Below are 20,091 nucleotides of genomic sequence, written 5' to 3'. Positions count from 1 at the left end.
TTTAGTAATAAGAGAGAAAGGAGAAAAAGAGCCAGAAAATGGAGGGACTTGAATATCATGCCTGTGCAGAAGGTGACCAGTGGCACTTTTTGAGTGTATTGACTGATACAATGAAGACGATTTTTGCATGTTTTATTTGACTGGTAGGTGGACTGGGTTGAAGGCTAAATGGGTCATACAGCTGGCACATTGTCTAATACGCCGATTAAAAAATATGAACTTATTGGGTTCTAAAGTTATCGCTCAGTGACGAAAACATGAAACACCCCCAGTTTCATGATAATTAACATGTCGGCTTTCTTCTTAATGGAAAAAGCAAGCCCAACCTACAAGCTTGTGATATCGTAATGCGTGTGTGTTAGTCATGACATGATGTACTGTATAATAATTGTATACACTCTCACGTTTCCCAGCAAACTGTACAAATTGCAGAAGTCACTGAGAACTTGGGAGCAGCTGCAGCGCCAGGCCTCGCTGCTTTGCCAGTCCAGCCAGTCAACATGAAGCAGCAGGAACCCGCTCGATGCATTTGGAAACCATTTTGTTTAAAAATGTTTTCTTTAGGAAACTAAAATGAAATATTGTCCTTTTGGTGCAAAACAGAAGCAAAGAGGGAACACTGGTCAGCGATATATACTAACTTAAACTTTATCCAAAAGTGAGAAGCATTTTTTGTAGTTCTGGATGAATGTATATCTTTAAGGGCAATAAATGTGTGGATGTGAAGGGAACTGTGGATGGGCTTCACATAGGCTTTTGAAAGTGTCTTAGTGTATAGCTTCAGAAGCATATCTTGAGTACTTTATCAGTTTTTAAGATCCTTAATCTTTCTCTGAAGAATTACAGGGAAAACCCCCAGTTAAAGGAAGATTCATTTAAGTTGTGTTTATGTGAGCCTAGTGTGTTTGTGAAACATTTTTAGGAAGCTTACCCCCAAAATATTTGTTTCAGATGTACAATTAAAGGTATCAATACCTAACCTATAGTATTTTTGTATTTCACCATGATTTAAAGTTAGCTGTGTGTTGGCTTTTGAAAATTTAAAGTGTTTTAACAACTAAGAGAGTGTATTTTTTCTCTGACCCCGCACCCCCCACTCTGTTAGACAATTTGGTAAACTTGATTAAAAAAAAAAAGATTTTATTTATTTGGGAGAGAGAACATGAGAGAGAGAGTTGAGAGCACAAGTGAGGGGTAGGGGAGGAGAGGGGCAGAGAGGGAGGGAGAAGCAGACTCTCTTCTGAGCAGGGAGCCCAACGTGGGGCTTGATCCCAGGACCCTAAGATCAAGACCTGAGCCGAAATCATGTGCTCAACTAACAGAGCCACCCAGGTGCCCCAAATTTGGTAAACTTTAGCCCATCCTAAACTTCTTATGCCTTTACAAAAACATGAACATCTGTAACAACCAGTTTCAGCATCATAAACTATTTTAAGACATACTGTCATTGTAGGGAAGTCATGGTATTGAATGTGCCTTTAAGACATAAACCCAGTTCTTGTGATCTCTTAGCTATAATATATTGAAAAACATTTATTTGTTCTAGTTCCCAATGTGATTGAAATCCTAATTGGAATAATTAAAATAATAATTTGCAGTGCATTATTTAGTAGGAATCACTCAATAGATATCGGCACACATTCTGTCTATCTGTTACGTAAAATAGTACTTAATCATTGCAGACTTAGGAGTTACAGTCATGGTTAGGAGTATGAGCTCTAAGCTTGACTTGAAATTAGGCTGCCATTCCTTCTTGTGTGTTAATAAGCAAGTTACTTAATTTCTTTTAGTCATGGTTGCCTTGTCTCAAATGGTGAAAACAAGGAATTTGATAAGAATCAAATCTTATTTGATTTATTTATTTTGATTTTATAAGAATCAAATCTAGGGGTGTCTGGATGGTTTAGTGGGTTATAGGTATGACTCTTGATTTCGGCTCTGGAGGTGATCTTGGGGTCATAAGGTCAGCCCCATGTGTCAAATTCTGCACTTAGCTGGGAGTCTCCTTCTGCCCCCGCCCTCAAAAATAAATAAATAAATTTTTTAAGAAAAGAATTAAATAAAATAATACATGTAAAAAATTAGCACAGTACTTACAATATTCTAAGAGTCAATGAATGCTAGCTACTATTATTTTATATAAATAGTATAATTTGATTTTCAAAAGAATTTTGGCTGTTAGCTTAAATTTTTTCTAGCTATTTTAAAGTAAACATCTATAGAAGAAAAGAAATCAAAAGAATGAGCTAAGTGACAACATCAGCAACTTAGTAGTTACCAAAGAATAGGGGACATTTTTATCTTTACTTGATATTGTTTTCAATTATTTGGACAAATGACTAAAGAAAATGACAAAAACTAACGACCAGGCTTTGAATGACTTTGCCTTAACTCTTACTGGTGGGGTTTCTTTTAAAGTGCCTCACTATTACTTGGGAAATAACCTGATTTTAATTAGACTTTAAGAAACTTTATTGTTAGAAAACTTTATTGTGAATTACTGATTCATAGGCACTGGCAAAAATAGTACAGAAAGAAAGAATGTGCCCTTTACCTTGCTTTCCTCAGTGTAACTATAGTAATTTCTCAGAGCCTAAACAATTGACATTGGTACAATGTGTTTATAATTTTACAGCATTTTGTCACTTTATATATGCATCTAACCACTTCTGCCTCCATAAACCCAAGTTAGACAACTCAAGAGAATAAGAAAGGAAAGAAAATCTGTTGTATTTACCCATACTTTTCTTACCATGTTCTTTTTTTTCTTACTGATATCATGAGATTCCTTTTTTTATCATTTCCTTTCAGTTGAGACATCTTCCTTTAGCCTTTCTTTTAGAGTAGGTCTCATGGCAACAAATTTCTTAGTTTTCCTTCATCTGAGAATAGACTGATTTCTCCTTCATTCCTGAAGGAAATTTTTGCTGGATATTAGATTCTGGGTTGACAGTTCCTTTCTTCCCACATTCGAAAAATCTCGTATACCCCTTCCTTATGGCCTCCATGGTTTACCGATAAAAAATCCGTCATGTGAATTGTTTCCCCTTGTAGGCAAGGTGGCACTTCTCTGTCTCCCTCTGATTTCAGGATTTTTTTATGCATCAAAGTATGACTATGATGTATATTAGATAAGATTTTTTCAGATTTACTCAGTTTAGGGTTCACACAGCCTCTTGAATCTGTAGGCTTTTTTCTTTTGAAATTTGGGACATTTCCAGCCATTATTCCTTGGAGTACCTTTTCAATGGCACCTTATTTTTCTCTCCTCAGACTCTGGTGACATGAATGTTAAATCTTATTTTATGGTCCCCCACATCGTGATGTTCTGTTTGTTTTTTCTCTCCCATTTGTTTAGGTTGGGTAATTAGTATTATTTTGTCTTTGGAGTCACTATTTTCTTCTGCCTCTTTCATTGTGCTGCTGAGCCTATCTGCTGAGTATTTTATTTTCAGTTATAGTATGTTCCAGTTTCAAGAGTTCCATTTGGAGCTGCTTCATATCTTCTATTTCTTTTCTGTGACTTTCTGTTTCTTTGCTGAGACTTTTTTTTCCTTTGTTTTGAGCATGTTCATAATTCTTATTTAAGCACTTTTTATGATGGCTGCTTTAAAATCTTTGTCACACGTTGACATCTCTGTCATCTTGACATTGACATTTATTTTGTCATTCAGCTTGAGTTGGTATGATGAGTGATTTTTTGGGGGTGTAGACTTGGACATTTTAAGCATGTCATGAGATTTGGAGTTTTATTGATGTTTTCGGTTTTAGCCAGCTTCTTCTGGTACCACTCCGTCAGTGGTGGGGACGATGGTGACTCATTACTGCCAAGTGGGTCTCAATGTCTAGATGCCCCAGTTGACCTCTGTTGATGCTTGAGGGGTCAGCTTCTCATTAACGCTGGGTGAGGTTGGGAGTACTGGCTCCCCATTAGGCCTTCAGTGGTACCTCCCTGACTGAGAAGGGTAAGAGTGCATTGTTACTGCTCTGTACGTGGCATCCACAGACGCTGTGGTGGAGGATAGCCACATTACCACAGGGCAGTGGGGCAAGCTCGGACTTTCTTGTTAGCCTCTTGACACCACCCCAGCTGGGGTAAGTATGCCTCATTACAGCCTGTGAGGATGAACATTTAGGCTCCTAAGTCTCTGTTGATGTGTGTATCATTGCAATTTTTTCCGTGGTGTTGGGCTGGAATAGAGCAGTTCTTATCTAAAAGTATTCTGTCCTGCTAACCTGCCCCTCTCCTGATCTGTTGGCTAGTGAACAGGGTTTCTTTTTTCCTCTGTGCTCATTGCCATTTCTTGGTTTTCTGCTTCAGCTTCACAGCTAGAATATATGGGTTTTAGTAGAAAACCCGTGGAACTCACCACTGTGTTGTTCCTTGGGTCCTGAGTTCCCTGGCCAGTCTGTCTCTTTTCTCCGCCTTTCAGAGCTTTCTTGTATTTGTTTTATATATGATGTCCATGGTTTTTAGCGGCACTTTGTAGGAGGACTAGGGAAACACACATCTACTTCATCTCTTCCAAAGCAGAAGTTTGCCTTATTTTTGGTATTTCTGAATTCTTGCCAGTGATTAAGGTTTAGTTCTATCTCCTAATTTGGAACTGGAGAATTTTTGGAGTAGCTTTGTATGCCATCTTTTTACTTTAGCTGTTATTTTTTAAAGTTATCTTTTATAGGCAACATTTCTTTAGTTTGTAAGGCAAAGTGCTAATTCTAAGAAGCTGGTACCTCACATTCAAGAGTCTGTCATACCTTTAAGAATTTACATGTACTAAGCAAATCTGTCTGAGGTAAGGGCTATGAAAGAGGACGGATGTATAGACGACAGATTTCACAGAGAATAAACTCTTAGAGTGAGAGTGCGGGACTAGTGTCAGACTGAATTTAGTAATGCAATTATGGTGCTTAAGTAATGATTAAACTTGCATGTTATTGCAGCATTAGTTAACTAGCAAACACATAACTCTCCTTAAAAATCCGTTAGAGACACACTGTATTGGTGCACATTATTGTTTTACGTGTCCTGAAACAGTAAATATGGATTGAACTGATTGAAAGATTTTCTGCCTTAGCAGTGAATTTCCTCGGTGCTTCAGTATCTGACTGTGATTTTACTTTGGCTTTTCTGTTGTTTGCCTCTCTCTCTCTTTTTTTATTTTTATTTTTTATTTTATTTTTTAAAGATTTTGTTTATTTATTTGACAGAGAGAGGGACAGATCACAAGTAGGCAGAGCAGCAGGCAGAGAGAGGGGGGTAAGCAGGCTCCCTGCTGAGCAAAGAGCCCGATGTGGGGCTCGATCTCAAGACCCTGAGATCATGACCTGAGCCGAAGGCAGAGGCTTTAACCCACTGAGCCACCCAGGCGCCCCTCTCTTTTTAAAAAAAAAAAAAAAGATTTTATTTATTTAGTTGAGAGACAGAGAGAGTGAGAGAGAGCACCAGAGGGGAGAGGGTCAGAGGTAGAAGCAGACTCCCCATGGGACTGGGAGCCCGATGTGGGACTTGATCCCGGGACTCTGGGATCATGACCCAAGTGGAAGGTAGTCACTTAACCAACTGAGCCACCCAAGGGCCCTCTGTTGTTTCTCTCTTAAGGAAGTTAGAGAGAACGGCTCCAAGATAATAGCAGTGGCAAAGCATTCCTTTGCTCCTGGAGTTGAGGTACACTACTAAAGGGCTAGAAGGGGGTATGGATGGCCCCAGAGTTAAAATTTAACTTAGTATAATGAAATATTGAGTGCTGCATGTGAACATAAATATCACCCCTCTCAGTTTAGAGACAAAGAACATGAAGCCCAGAGATGTTGTCAGACCTGGGAGAGGTGACAACTACTTGGAAAGAAATGGTGCTCAAAGTCAGATGCGCTGGTCCTGGGGCCATTGTGTTTTTCGTTAGCTGGTACAGCGCTGGGAGACTGAGACCCAGAACCTGCCCTCCAGAATTCTAGTGTGGGAGATGGCAAGGGCAAAAGTAACTAGAGAACGTGGTAGAAAGTTACTGCGCTCATAAAAGATGGTCAGATAAAATTCTGTGAAATCTAATTCTTCAGTCACTTAAAAATATACTTCAGTTCAAAAAAATATACTTCAGGGGGCGCCTGGGTGGCTAAGGCGTTAACTGTCTCTGCCTTCAGCTCAGGTCATGATCCCAGGGTCCTGGGATTGAGCCCCGCATCGGGCTCCCTGTTCTGCCTGCTTCTCCTTCTCCTACTCCCCCTGCTTGTCTTCCCTCTCCCACTGTGTCTCTCTCTGTCAAATAAATAAATCTTAAAAAAAAATCTGTGTGTGTGTGTATGTGTGTGTGAATATATTTATACACATACCTATATATATTTCAGTTCTTTCCTATGAATACATAAAGAAAAGGAAAGAAGTCAGAAACCTTGCTTCTAAACTCTTAGAGAAAGAGATCCTTAAACTTACTGGTTTTTATTTTGAAAAGTTATGCTCCTAAAAGGATAAAAATGTAGACAGTGGTGCTTGGTTTAGAGCTTTTCAAAATTTATTTAACCCAACGTAAAGTATTTATATACAGGCACACCTCATTTTATTGTACTTTGCTTTTATCGCACTTTACAGATAGAGTGTTTTATGAATTGAAGGTTTGGGGCAGCCCTGCTTCAAGCAGGTCTGTTGGCACTATTTTTCCAAGAGCATTTCCCCACTGCTTGTTTCTGTGTCATGTTTTGGTAATTCTTGCAATTATTTCAGGTTTTTTTTCATGATTATTATATTTGTTATGGTCATTTGTGATCAGTGGTCTTTGATGTTACTATTCTGATTATTTTGGAGTGTCATGAACCATATCCATATAAGATGGTGAACTTACTTGATAAATACTGTGTGTGTTTCCTTTTTTTTTTTTTCTTAAGATTTTATTTATTTGACAGAGAAACAGCGAGAGAAGGAACCCAAGCAGGGGGAATGGGAGTAGGAGAAGCGGGGTTCCCACAGAGCAGAGAGAGCCCAATCGGGACTCGATCCCAGGATCCCAGGATCATGACCTGAGCCGAAGTCAGACGCTTAAGGGCTGCACCATCCAGGCACCCCTGTTCCATGTGTTCTGACTGCTCCACTGACCACATGTTCCCTAGTCTCCCTCTCTTGGAGGCTCCTTATTCTGAGACATTACAGTATTGAAATCAGTTTAAGTCATTGTAAGGTTAAACTAATAACCCTACAATGGCCAGTAAGTGTTCAAATGAAAGGAGTCACGTGTCTCACTTTAAATCACAGGTTAGATGATGAAGCTTAGTGACGAAGGCATGTCTTAAGCAAGCCGAGACAGGCTTGTTGCGGGGGCGGAGGGGGGAGTTGTGTGACTGCAACAACAACAACAAAATTGCAACTTCTGGAAGAACCATTTATTCTTGCTGGTCTTATACGTCCCCTCGAACTTGACCTTGGCCTCTCATAGGGCCTTGCATTGAAGAGCAGGGTCTCTGAAGACATCCTTGTTGACGACCATTTTGTCCAAGGGGATATCCACAGAGTACCTCGTGGGCATGGGATGATTGTAGTTATAAACATTCGCAGAAGACTTGATCTTTGACCTCTTGGCAATTTCTTCTTGCCCATGGCAGCTGTCACTTTGCAGGGATAGCGGTCCACTCCAGCCACCTGAGCATGGCCGTAGGGACAGTCTAAGGTGCCATCATCAATGTTCTTCACGATGACCACTTTGTGTCAAAAGTACTGTCCAGCTAGGACCAGCACCACCTTCCCAGGTTTTATGAACTTGCCCATCTTGACACCAGCCACCCAAGCCTACAGCAACAAGAAGGGAGATTTTCTGATAAAGTCCTTGAATGGTGGAATGAGGCATCTCAGGGTACAGGGACTTGTGTCACCAGAAATGATTAAGGAAAGGCTCACCAACGTCTCGACAGGAATGCTGGTTTATAGGAGAATTAAGCATTGTGGAGGTGGTGGGATCTAGACAATCTGTTAAGTTCCCCTTGGACACTAAGATTTTATCATTGAAATTATTTGAATTGCTGCCTAAGCTTTGGATGTATAAGCATAGTTTAAATATTTTATTTTCCTCATTTGATACAGGAGAAATCCTATATTTCTTTGATTTTTAGAGAATGAAGCTGTCATATCCAACGTCAGAAAAAAAATCTATCGCTGTGGAGTAACATTCTCATTATCAGGATTATATATTACATTAGTCAACACTGTATTTCATCAGAGGTGTCTACAGAACTAACATTTTAGTCCATGCATTTCTCATGGGTAGAAGAATGGAAGTAGAACACCAGATTTAGTCTGTGTGCTGGAGATTTCCCACTATAAGAGGATATGAATGTGTTTTAATTTCTAGTAGGGGTCAGTACAGTCATGTCCAATGTCCTTCTCATTAGAGATATTTCAGGTGCTTTCTAGTCTTTATTATAGTGTAACATACACGTAGCAATACACTGAAAAAAACAAAAACAAAAACAAAAAAGTACCCATGAAAAAGAAGTCTTCTTTCTCTAGTGGCAGACATTGTTAGTTTTTTAATTTTTGTCTTTATGTGTACAGATGTTTTCTATGCAAATAAAAGTAGGTACATATATCCTCTTTTAAATACAAATGAGAACAAATGATAGAAACTGCTCTTTGCGTGCTCTTTTAAAAAATGATTTAACATATGTTCAGATCGTCACATGTCAGGACATAAATAACTACTTTATATAATTTTTAACAATTGAGATATAATTCCTATAACATAAAAAATTCGTCTTTTTCTAATGCACAATTTAGTCTTTTTTTAAAAAAAATTGTTCACAAACTTGTGCAACCATTACCACTACTTACAGAACATTTTCATCAAAAGTAACCTTGTATCCATTAGCAGATGCTTCACAACACTGCCCCCCCCATCCTTGGCAACCCCCTGCTGTCTCTGTGGATTTGCTTATTCTGAACATTCCATATAAATAGAAGCATACAATATATGGCGTATTTTGTCTAGCTTCTTTCACTTAGGACAATGATTTCAGGGTTCCTTCATGTTCTCTAACATGTATCAGTAGTTAAGTCCTTCTATGACTGAATAGCATTTTATTGGATAGATATTATAAAATTTTTTTGTATACGCATCCTTTGATGGATAGTTGACTTGTTTCTGCTTTTTGGTTTCTATGAGGAATGCTGCTACGAATGTGCATGTGCACAAGTTTGCGTGGCGTGTTGCCTTCCTATTTTTAATAACTTCATAGTAACCCATCATGTGGCTGCTCTGTAGTTTATCTAAATTTGTCTCCTACTCAGGGTATTTGGATTAGGTATAAGCACTGTAATTAAATCTCTCGCAAACTGTCTTGCATGTCCATTTCTGTGCAGCTTTGTGAGACAACATTGTAAAGCAGGGGAATTACCACATCAAATGATATGTGTAATTTTTCATTTTGATTAATATATTGCCTCATTGCCTCCTGGAGGCATCAATTGAGTCTTCCACATATCTGTTCCCTTGCAGTGTTTTCTGTTATCTTTTTAATCTCCCCCGCATTTGTAATGTTCACTTTCATTCCTAATATTCGATGCTGACTCTTTTTGCCCGAGGTTTGGCCCTGTGACTAGGCTATCCGCCCCTGTTGCCCAATACCCCAACTCTGATTTTCTTGATTTGTATTTTGTTTTCCATTTCATTTATTTGCACTCTTTATTATTTCTATACGTTTTGAAATTTTATTATGTCAGGGTTTGTTCTAGCTTATTATGTTGGATGCCTAGTCTATCTATTTTTTTTGGCCTTTCTTATTTAATGTAAGTGCTTAATGTAAGCTTTCCTTTAAGCTTTGCTTTACCTGCACCTCACAAGTTTTGCTATGTTGTGTTTGTTATTCTTACATTTTGAGCATTTTCTAATTTCTTTTGTGATTTCTTCTTTGACCCTAGGTATAATTTAGGAGTGTTTCTTGATATCCAAACTTGGATGGCTTTAGTTATCACTTAGTAATTTTTAGCATAATTTCATAGTGAATATAGAATATACTTTTTAAAAGAAGATTTATTTATTTGAGAGAGAGAGACAGAGTACACTAGCAGGCAGAGGGAGAGAAAGAGAGTCTCAAGCAGACTCCTTGCTGAATGCAGAGCCTGTCTTAGGGCTCAATCTCACAACCCTGAGATCAGGACTTGGGCTAAAACTAAGAGTTGGGTGCTTAACTGTGCCACCCCAAGAATATACTTTGCTTTTCAGTCTTTTTGATATTTGTTGAGACTTACTTTATGGCCTGGTATGTGATCAGTTTTTTTTTAAATATTCTGTGTATGTGCTTGTTATTTTCTCCATTTGATGAAATAATGTTCTATGTATACTTAATAGATTAAACTCAATAATTGAATTCAAAGTATGTGTAACCTTACCAGATTATTTTTGTCTGCTTCTTTTGCCTGCAGTTACGGAGAGAAGTGGTTTAAAATATTCTCGGGGTGCCTGGGTGGCTCAGATGGTTAAGCATCTGCCTTCGGCTCAGGTCATGATCTCCAGGTCCTGGGATCAAGCCCCACGTCAGGCTTCTAGCTCATTGAGGAATCTGCTTCTCTCTTTGCCTCTCCCCCTGCTTGTGCTCTCTCTGCCCCTCTGTCTCCCAAATGAGTAAATAAGATCTTAAAAAAATTCTAATCTGTGAAATTTTCAGTTTCTTAGTATTGTTCACCCATTTTTTAATATATGTTTCGAAGCTGTATATTTAATGGCATAAAAGTTTAGAATTGTTTTGCCTTTCTTGTAAATTGAAACTTCTCTCCTGATGTGGTCAGGAGGAAAAAGAATCCTATATCCCTCTGGCATTTTTCTTCTCCTTTTTCCCCCAGGAACATCCTCCCTACACATACTTGACTGTGGGAATAACAGTAGACCACTGGAAATTCAACTCTATCTGTTGGGAAAAGCAACCATGTTATTTGTAATTCAGTTCCCCCCCAATATGGCATGTAACCATAGAAAGTCCTAGAAGAATGAAGGAAGAAATTCTGAAGGTTGGGAGAAAGGGTGTTTGGAAACCAATGGCTTAAACTTCTTAACTAATAATACTTTGTTGACTCCTTATATCCAGTAAAGATTTTTTACTCACTTCTACCAGCTGTCGGTACCCATTTGTCTTCCTTGCTGATAGTTTTCATGTTTGCCTATTTCTCTTCCACCTCCTGTGTATTTGTCAGGGAGGTCATCTAGTTTCAAAGCTGGAAGGGACCTCAGAAGATCTTTTTCGCTGTCTTTTCTCACCCCAAAGACACTTGATAGAAGAAGCTCAGCTCCTTATAGGTGAATTATGTTTTTCAGAGTTAGACCTTGTAGCAGAGTGGAGATGAGAAACAAAGTCCCATTCCTGATTTCCTTGTCTTACATTTCCTACTTTTTTCCCCACTTGAAGTTCTCAGAATAGTTGAGACTGAGCAACCCGCTCAATTACTGGAATGTTCTACCTATATAAGCTGCTGTAAACGATTTCTTCTTTGGACTGTCTTGGGTACAGAGGACACTATGACCTCAGCTGAAATGTGGATACTACTGAAAGATTTGCTTGTTAGAGTAAAAATCTCAACCGTCAGCTCTTTTCAGTTTCACCACTCCTTTTTTTTTAAAGATTTTATTTATTTATTTGACAGAGATCACAAGTAGGCAGAGAGGCAGGCAGAGAGGGAGGGGGAAGCAGGCTCCCTGCTGAGCAAAGAGCCCAATGTGGGGCTCGATCCCAGGACCCTGGGAACTAAAGGCAGAGGCTTTAACCCACTGAGCTATCCAGGTGCCCCCAGTTTATCCACTCTTGGAGACTGGGAACAAACTGATTTCTAGAGGGTCCAGAACCTCTTCACTTGCATATTTCTGAGTCTGACCTGGCAGCAGATGTTCCTACATATTTCCCTGAGTGCAGTAAGCTTGTTGGCTTCATCTCAATGTGGCGGTTCCACTGCACGGGTTTTAATGGTTGGCTTTTTCTTGAGTTACACAACTGCCAGCACCTACCCCATGGATGTTCTCACTCCTTGGGATTATGCCACTGGTTGGTAGTACGATCTTGTGGGGCCAGATGGACTTCTCTTTGTGGTGAGTTCCCTATGTCCTTCAGGCTGGTTATGGAATTGATGACAGTGACGAACATCTTCCACTGGTGATTTTATAAGAATTTCTCAAGTTGTAAACATCACCAGCTCTTTACCCATAAGTATATGTGTTTGAAGGCTGGACTCTAGTAAATCCGTATATATTTTTTTAAATTTTACTGCCCCCCCGCTCACGACATAGAAGTTGGTGAAGGTGTCTGTGGGTTTGTGTAGCTGGTTCCCTTTCTTTGCTTTTTTCCTCCTGTCCCACCATATACACGTTTACTTTTCTTGGTCTGAGCTTCCCTTTACTTTCTAGAGGGTTGCTGCATGTGTTGAGAGTTGCCGATGGAAGGCACTACAACGGTGAACAGTATGACAGAAGATAATGCCTTGAGAACTACTGTGTATGCTCTTTGGATTGGAGGATTGTTTCCATGGTCTATGTTAACCTTAGAAATAACACTGTCACATGTGTTACCAACAAAAATGGGTTCATTCAAGGATAGCAGAGAATTACAATTTGGGATGAGCAAACTGAAGCAAAACTATAGGCAAGTCTGGAGAACAAAGGAAAAGAATGCTCTTTTACAGAAGGAAGGGAAGTGTTGGGGGCAGGGGCTGTTAGAAACAAAAAGTCTATTGGAGTAAATGGTGTGTTCAAGGTGTAGTGGCTTTTCATTGACTGAGCTGTGACAATCTCTCACTGACTCTGCTGTGGTGGTGGTGGTGGTGGGGGGAACCCTCTCTTCTTCATTTTGGGGTAGTAAAGTAGCTAAAGTAGTATCAGCTTGTAAGGCAGGTCTCTTCCTTTGGGTCTGCAATTGACCACCACGCGTAGGGCACGAGAGCTCCCCCTTCTGGCCTCCTGGCTCCTTTCTAAATGAGGTTGCCTTTTATTAAGTTTCACATCTATGAGGCTTTTAGTTTGAGTATCTCCAATCCTTGCTCCTCTCCCAAGTTCAAAACACTATAGTTCATCTTCCTGTGTCCTTAGAGCTTTTCGTTAGTGATGAGGACGGATTTCAGTCTGGACAATCTGTAGAAGTTAACTAGGTATTCTGGGGGAGGGAGGGGCTTTCCAGGGTTGAGTGAACCCTCTAAGGGAGGTAAAACACGAACCAGAGCTAGGCACTCTGTGTGCTGGCAGTGGAGAGGGATGAGAATTAGCAAGTAACCAGGTCCTCCCTAAAAGGTTTATATGTAGCTCCAAAGAGATTAGTTTTTATACTGAGGAACCATTGCGATATTTGTCAGCAGAGAGGTGACCTCAGAGTCGCCTTTTAGCCATATTAGGCTGTAGCTTGTAGAGGTAACCGAAGGAGGGCAAGTCCTGAGATTAATCAGGAGATGAGTTAGAAGGCTGAACTAAGATCTCATAGAAAGGAGAGAGAGGAAGAAGGATGGGTTTGAAAGACAGTAGAAGTCTTTGCAGCTTGAATGGATGAAGGATTGAGAATGTGGGGAAGGAATAAAGGGCAAAGCCCCAGGTTTCTGGGTTGCACTGACTTGGTCAAGGACCCGACATTCCCAGGGGCATAGAAAACGACAGGAGTGGGGGAGGCAAAAAGCCAATCACGTAGGCAGGGTGATGAGTTCAGTCAGAACTCACTAAAATGAAGATGCTCCCGTTCCGCCTCTGTGATCTAGGAGGCAGGTGGCTGTGTGGTTCTGGATCTCAGAAGAGGTCTTGGCTTAAAATAAAAGAATTTTACGTTACATATCTTTGACCACAATGACAAATAATTTTAAAATAACATAAATGTTGCAAAGTTTTTAGTTTAGAAATTACCTGCAAACGGGTGGTAGTTGAGGCCAGGGAGTGCATGAGATTCTTGGCTCTTAGGTGCGCTCATAAAGTGAGAAGGACAGAGGTAAGTGAACCACCAGCATTGTAGATAGAACTGGGCAGAGAAGAAGAGATCTAAAATTGTGCCGTCAGGAAAATCAGGAAACCAAGCCCTCGTGGATTTAGAACATGGTGGAAGAGATGTTTAATATTAATCTAAAAAGGAGTCTTCCATGACACTCCAGCGATGCCAGGTCAGGAAGGAATGAACGTGGTCAGTGGATTTAGCTACTACAGCCTGTTAGTGACTTTGGTGGGTGAGAGCAGTTGCCTGTAATACATTCGTTTGCAATTATGTTTTTACCCAGTCTTCTCCACTGGAGACATCTTTATGTAGTCCACAGTACCTGACACATAGTAAGCACTCAATAGTTGATGCATTAATAAATTGGAATGTGATCATCCTTATGATCAAGAGAAATCCTGATTGAAATCTGGGTCTGCTCTGCTGAAAGTTTGGTGTTTGGTGGGTAGAGTAATAGTCTATTAGATTCTGCTTCTGTGTCACACGATATTTGTGGATAAACTCTTGAAAATTCTTAGTTAAAATAGCTAAGACAGTTTCTCACTTTGTTTTTCTTTGCGCATCAGGGGATTTTAGCATTCAAGATGATTGATACTTCTGCTTTATTTTGCAAGTTTTTCTCTTTTGTTTCTTCCTCCTTGATGTGTTGAAACCTCACTTTCTGTTGAGAAGGCTTGTACCTTATTTAAAAAGAGCAGCATAGGAAGGGAACGTTGGGTTGTTTTGTAGGAGTCAATTGCAATTGATGCAATTTAGGTTTATCTGTGAGTTTAAAAGAGCCTTTGAACATTTCATAATTGGATAATTTGTTTGTATTACATGGCCTTAGTCATTTGGGCTTCTGGAATATTATCATTTGTTAGAACCTAGTGGGAGTTTGTATAGCTTCCCTTAAATAAAACTGTTTCTTTTTTAAAGGAAATGGCTCCCTCTGTAGTAGTAGCACTGGGGAGAAGGACTGGGAGGAGGGAGGTGTGGAGTAGTATGTAGGGAAAGGGGGGTGTTAAGATGAATTTTCTATGTCAATTTGGCTATTCGCCTACACATTCTACATGTTTCTTTGGAGGTATTTTTAGATGAGTTGAACATTTAAATCAGTATGCTTTACTGTGTAAAGCAGGTTACCCTCCATAGAGTGAGTGGGACTTATCCGATTATTTGAAGGACTTAAGAGAAAAAGACTGATCCACCCCAAAGAAAGAATTCTGTGAACCACCTGACTACCTTTGGACTCAAGCTTCAACATCAGCTTGCCAGCCTCCACAGTGATGTGAACCAATTCCTTAAAATCTGTCTTCCCCCCTCCCCCATGCATGCGTGTGTGTGTGTGTGTGTGTGTGTGTGTATGTGCGCGCGCACGCATGCATGTTTTATATTTAAATATATAGGGGTGCCTGGCTGGCTCTGTTTGTTGGTAGAGCATGTGACTCTTGATCTTGGAGTTGTGAGCTCAAGCCACAGATTGGGTATAGACCTTACTTATAAAATTATATATACATATATATATATTTAATATTTCGTGTGTGTGTGTGTGTCTGTGTCTGTGTATACTCTTACTGCTCCTTTTTCTCTGGAGAACCCTCACTAGTGCTAGGGAAATCACAGTTTTGCTTCATTATTTTAAATACTTTTGCTTTCCATGTCTATCTCTGTGTCTCCTCTTGGTTTGGTTGCTTTCTGGAAACGCGAGACATACTTGATCACAGATGCAGGTCAGTGAACATGCTGGGACTTCCCTGGGCATCGAGTAAGGTACGCGGCTCGCTCTTCGCTGGCTCCCAGCTGAACGAGCTAGGTCTCTGCTCTTGAGGAGTTTAAGACCGGAAGTGAGCAAACATCTGGGGGATAAGGCCGCTTGGGATGGGTTCTGTAAGAGAAAGCTGCACAGCGTGCAGTAGAAATCAGAAGGGACTGCTGACTTCTGAGGGGCTGCTTGGGGAAGCTTGGGGCTGGTCCTTAAGGACGATTGGGTCTACTTACTGCCTTGGGGTGGAGAAAGTAGGGTCGCACAGGCGTATCCCAGAAAGAGGTCATAGGATGACCGAAGGCCCAGGACTCAGGAAGTAGGCGGCACACTGGGGATAGGGAAAAAATGTGACTCTTGTTTTATAGGAATACTCTCTAGCGAGATATTTTCAGCATGAAATGGACCCTAGAAAAGAGACAGCTTGCCGTTTCCTCCCAGCAGCTGTGGGCAGGAATGAATGCAAATGTGCAAATGCTTGTATACACGTGTGCTCGGTTTCTTCCATCGGGGTTGCTCCTGTTAGAGACACCGTGGCCGTGTCCTCTAATCTGGTCTCTTCTGCTATCTGGGACTGACTGAACTTTCCCTCCGGGCTTAGCATCCCTCAGGGGATGGAAGGCAAATGAAGCTTGGGGGTTGGCAGTCCTGCTTCACAGCTGTGCTCGGAGCTTGTCTCACGTTGGCGGGGGCTTGCTGCTCCCTGGGAACGTGGCTGGGGGGTGGGGGAGCCCTGTAAGGTATTTTGGTTGTTGTTAGTGAGGCATTCTTTGCTCTGAGATGTTTTGTAATAACCCCAATGAGGTGGAGTGTATGAAAGCACTTCGTAAACTGCAAAGCTCTGAACAGATGCAGTCATTATCATAAGTCTTTTCTTTCTCTCTACAGACAGTGGATGTTATGTTAGTGTCATATTTAAGTTTTTGAGCAGAGGCCTTAACTCTTAACTTTCTGTAATCAAGTATTGGTATGACGGCTTTAAAAAAAAAAAAAAAAGGTTTATTTATTTATTTGAGAGAGAGAGTGTGTGTACGCGTGCGCACAGGGCGCACGAGCAATGGGAGGGGGAGAGGAAGAGGGAGAGAGAGAATCCTCAGGCAGACTGTCCGCGGATCCCAGAGCCGGATGCAGGCTTGATCCCAGGACCCTGAGATCATGACCTGAGCTGCAATGAAGAGTCTGATGCTTAACCCACTCAGGTATCCCGTTACTTTCTTTTTTTTAAAGTTACTTTCATTTTCCTGATGGGCCGTTTTGGAACCTCATTCAAAGGATTTAATTAGGAGAGGCTGCTAAAAGAACTCCTTGTGTCACCTGCCGTAGTCCTGCAGCACGTTTTTTTTTTTTTTTAAAGATTTTATTTATTTATTTGACGGATAGAGATCACAAGTAGGTAGAGAGGTAGGCAGAGAGAGAGGAGGAAGCAGGCTCCCCACTGAGCAGAGAGCCCGATGCGGGGCTCAATCCCAGGACCCTGAGATCATGACCAGAGCTGAAGGCAGAGACTTAACCCAACGTGCCCCCTGTAGCACATTCTTATTTCGTAATCCCCAAATATGGGTCCACTTGGGTGGACTAATGGACTTGGGTAATCTAAGTCACATAGATTTAAGTTTTAGACACTTTTGATTAAGTTTATTGTGGTGTAATTTACGTGTAGAAAAAAATTCTCCCCCTTTAGTGTACAGTTCTGAGTTTTGACAGACGTATAATTGTCACATGACTACCACCACCATGATGAAGATTCAGGACAGTTCTGTGACCACCCAGATTCACCTGCTATGTTGTCAGCGTGTCATCTCACCCTGGCCTCCAGCAAGCACTGATCTGTTCTCTGTCCCTAAACTTTTGCCTTTCCCAGTTAGTCATATAAATGGAATCATACAGTATTTAGTCTTGTGAATCTGGCTCCTTTCCTTTACTTAGCTAACATCTTCAAGACTCGTTCAAATTGTTGCTTGGATCAGTAGTCTGTTCCTTTTTACTGCTGAGTGTTATCTTTTGGTGTGAATGTACCACTGTTTATCCATTCACCACTTGGAGGACACGTGGACTGTTTTCAGATTGGGTTGATATCAATAAAGCTGCCATAAACATTCTTGTATAGATTTTTGTGTGAACCTAAGTTTTCTTTTCTTAGGGTAAATATCTTTGGGTAGCCTTGATGGATCATATGACCAATGTATGTTTTAACTTTATAAAAAGATGACTGACTGTTTTTACCACAGTGTATGAGAATTTCAGTTGCTCAGAATCCTTGCCAGCCCCTTGGTATTGTATTTTTAAAAAATGTTTAGCCATTCTGTAGGTAGTAAGATAACTAATTGTATTTTCTTAATAAATGAATTTTTTAATTTAAATTTTTTTTTAAAGATTTTGTTCATTTCATTTGACAGAGAGCGCACAAGCAAGGGGAGCAGCAGGCAGAGGGAGAGGGAGAGGCAGACTCCCCACCAACCAGGGAGCCGCATGTGGGACTCAATCCCAGGACCCTGAGATCAAGACCTGAACTGAAGGCAAATGCCCAACTGACTGAGCCCCCCAGACATGCCTAATGAATGAATTTTGTATGTAAATTATACCCTAGTTGGTGATCATTTTTTCAACAAAGTAGGAAAAAGCATTAGTAACTTATAAAAATGACTAAGGACGAATATCTAAGGTAGAAAAGGAAGTCATAAAATTAAAAAGAAAATCACAAACAATAGGTATATGATAGAAATGGTAAATTCACAGAAAAAGATGTGTGACTAGCCAGTAAGTGTAATATGGGCTCACTAAGTATCAGGAAATTCAGTGGGGCTTTTCTTTTCTTTTCTTTTTTTTTTTTTTTTTTGAAAGGAAATTCAATTCCTTATTCTTCCTGGGAGTCTCAGTTACTATGGGCTTTGAAACAAGTCGACAGTGTCCATAAAAACAATACATATACCCTTCAGAGGCGCTTGGGTGGCTCAGTGGGTTAAGCCTCTGCCTTCGGCTCAGGTCATGATCCCAGGGTGCTGGGATCGAGCCCCGCATCGGGCTCTCTGCTCAGCGGGGAGCCTGCTTCCTCCTCTCTCTCTGCCTCCTTGTGATCTCTCTCTCTGTCCAATAACTAAAGAAAATCGTAAAAAAAAATACATATACCCTTCATTCCATTGACTCTGCTTTGAGGACTGAATTAAATAAAGAGTGTCATGTGTGTGCAAAGATGTAGGACAATGTTAACCTTAAAAATAAAACTGTTATTTTACCAGTAAAAATGGGTCTGTTTAGGAAGAATAGCAGAGGATTGCAATTCAGGACATGTAAACGTGGCAAAACCTTAGGCAAGTCCAGAGAACAGAGGAGAGGAGGTAGTTGAGAGGTGCTCTTATAAACAAAGTGGTCATGAGCGCAAAATGGGTGATCAAAGTATAGTGGCTTCTCACTGGATCAGTCATGACAGTGTCTCATTGGCTGGGTTCTTGCTAGGGGAGGAGGAAACCTTTATTCCTCCTGCTGGGATAGTAAGGTAGTATTCACTTGGGACTTAGAAGGTATGCCTCTTCCTGCTGGGGTCTACAACTGAGGAGTGGTAACACATGAGACCTTATCCCTTTTGGCCTCTCGACTTGAGTTCAATGAGGTTTCCCTTTATTAATTTTCACAATAAGAATGTTTATATAATATGACTTGCACGAGGAGTTGTTGAAAGCTCTCTAAATATGTACTAAAGGAGAGAATGGATAAAGAATTACCTAACTGTGTTAATTTGCATGTACCTAATAACTAATGATTTCAAGCACCTTTTCATGGGTTTCTTGCCTACTCCTATGTTTTGGTTAAGTATCAGTTTGGAACTTTTGCTCATTAAAATTAGGTTGTCTTTATTGTCGAATTGTAATTGTTGTTCTTTATTTTATTACTATTTGTAATTCCTGTCCCTCCCCCCTTGTAATTGTTCCTGAAAGATCGTGACGGCAAATTCTTTATCAGATATGTGGTTTGCAAATAACTTTTCCCTAGTTTGTGGCTTGTCTTTTCATTCTATTGATAGTATCTTTCTCAGAACAAGAGATTCTAATGTTGATAAAGACCACTTTTTTCAGGTTTTTAAAAAAGATTTATTTATTTATTCATTTTAGCCCCTGATGAGGTTTTTTTTTAACATTTATTGTGCTTTTCATGCATAACTATAAGATATCTGCCTATCCTAAGATCCTGAAGATTTTCTTTTGTCTTTTCTTCTAGAAGTTTTATAGCTTTGCATTTTATATTAGCTTGTGATCCATTTTGAGTTAAAGTTTTATTTCCTCAGAATAATTTAATTTGTTTTAACTCAGAGAACAAATATAGTATGGAAGTGTAATTGTAGGACTCATTGTCTCTGGTTGGTATTTTGGAAACATGGCTTTGTCAGTGACTTTCAAGCTCCTTGACCAGCAGTAGGGAATATCGTGACT

General features: G+C 40.2%; 1 protein-coding gene and 1 pseudogene across 3 annotated transcripts in view; one reads left to right on the top strand and one right to left on the bottom strand.

The window, feature by feature from the left end:
- KLHL13 (kelch like family member 13) overlaps positions 1 to 20,091 on the top strand; it is a 202,966-nt gene that overhangs the window by 26,573 nt on the left and 156,302 nt on the right. The gene's annotated exons all lie outside the window — the stretch shown is intronic.
- Positions 7,278 to 7,753, bottom strand: LOC131821043 (large ribosomal subunit protein eL27-like; annotated as a pseudogene).

This window comes from Mustela lutreola, chromosome X (assembly GCF_030435805.1).
Source record: "Mustela lutreola isolate mMusLut2 chromosome X, mMusLut2.pri, whole genome shotgun sequence".
Taxonomy (NCBI): domain Eukaryota; kingdom Metazoa; phylum Chordata; class Mammalia; order Carnivora; family Mustelidae; genus Mustela; species Mustela lutreola.
This window is presented reverse-complemented; position numbering and strand designations above follow the sequence as displayed.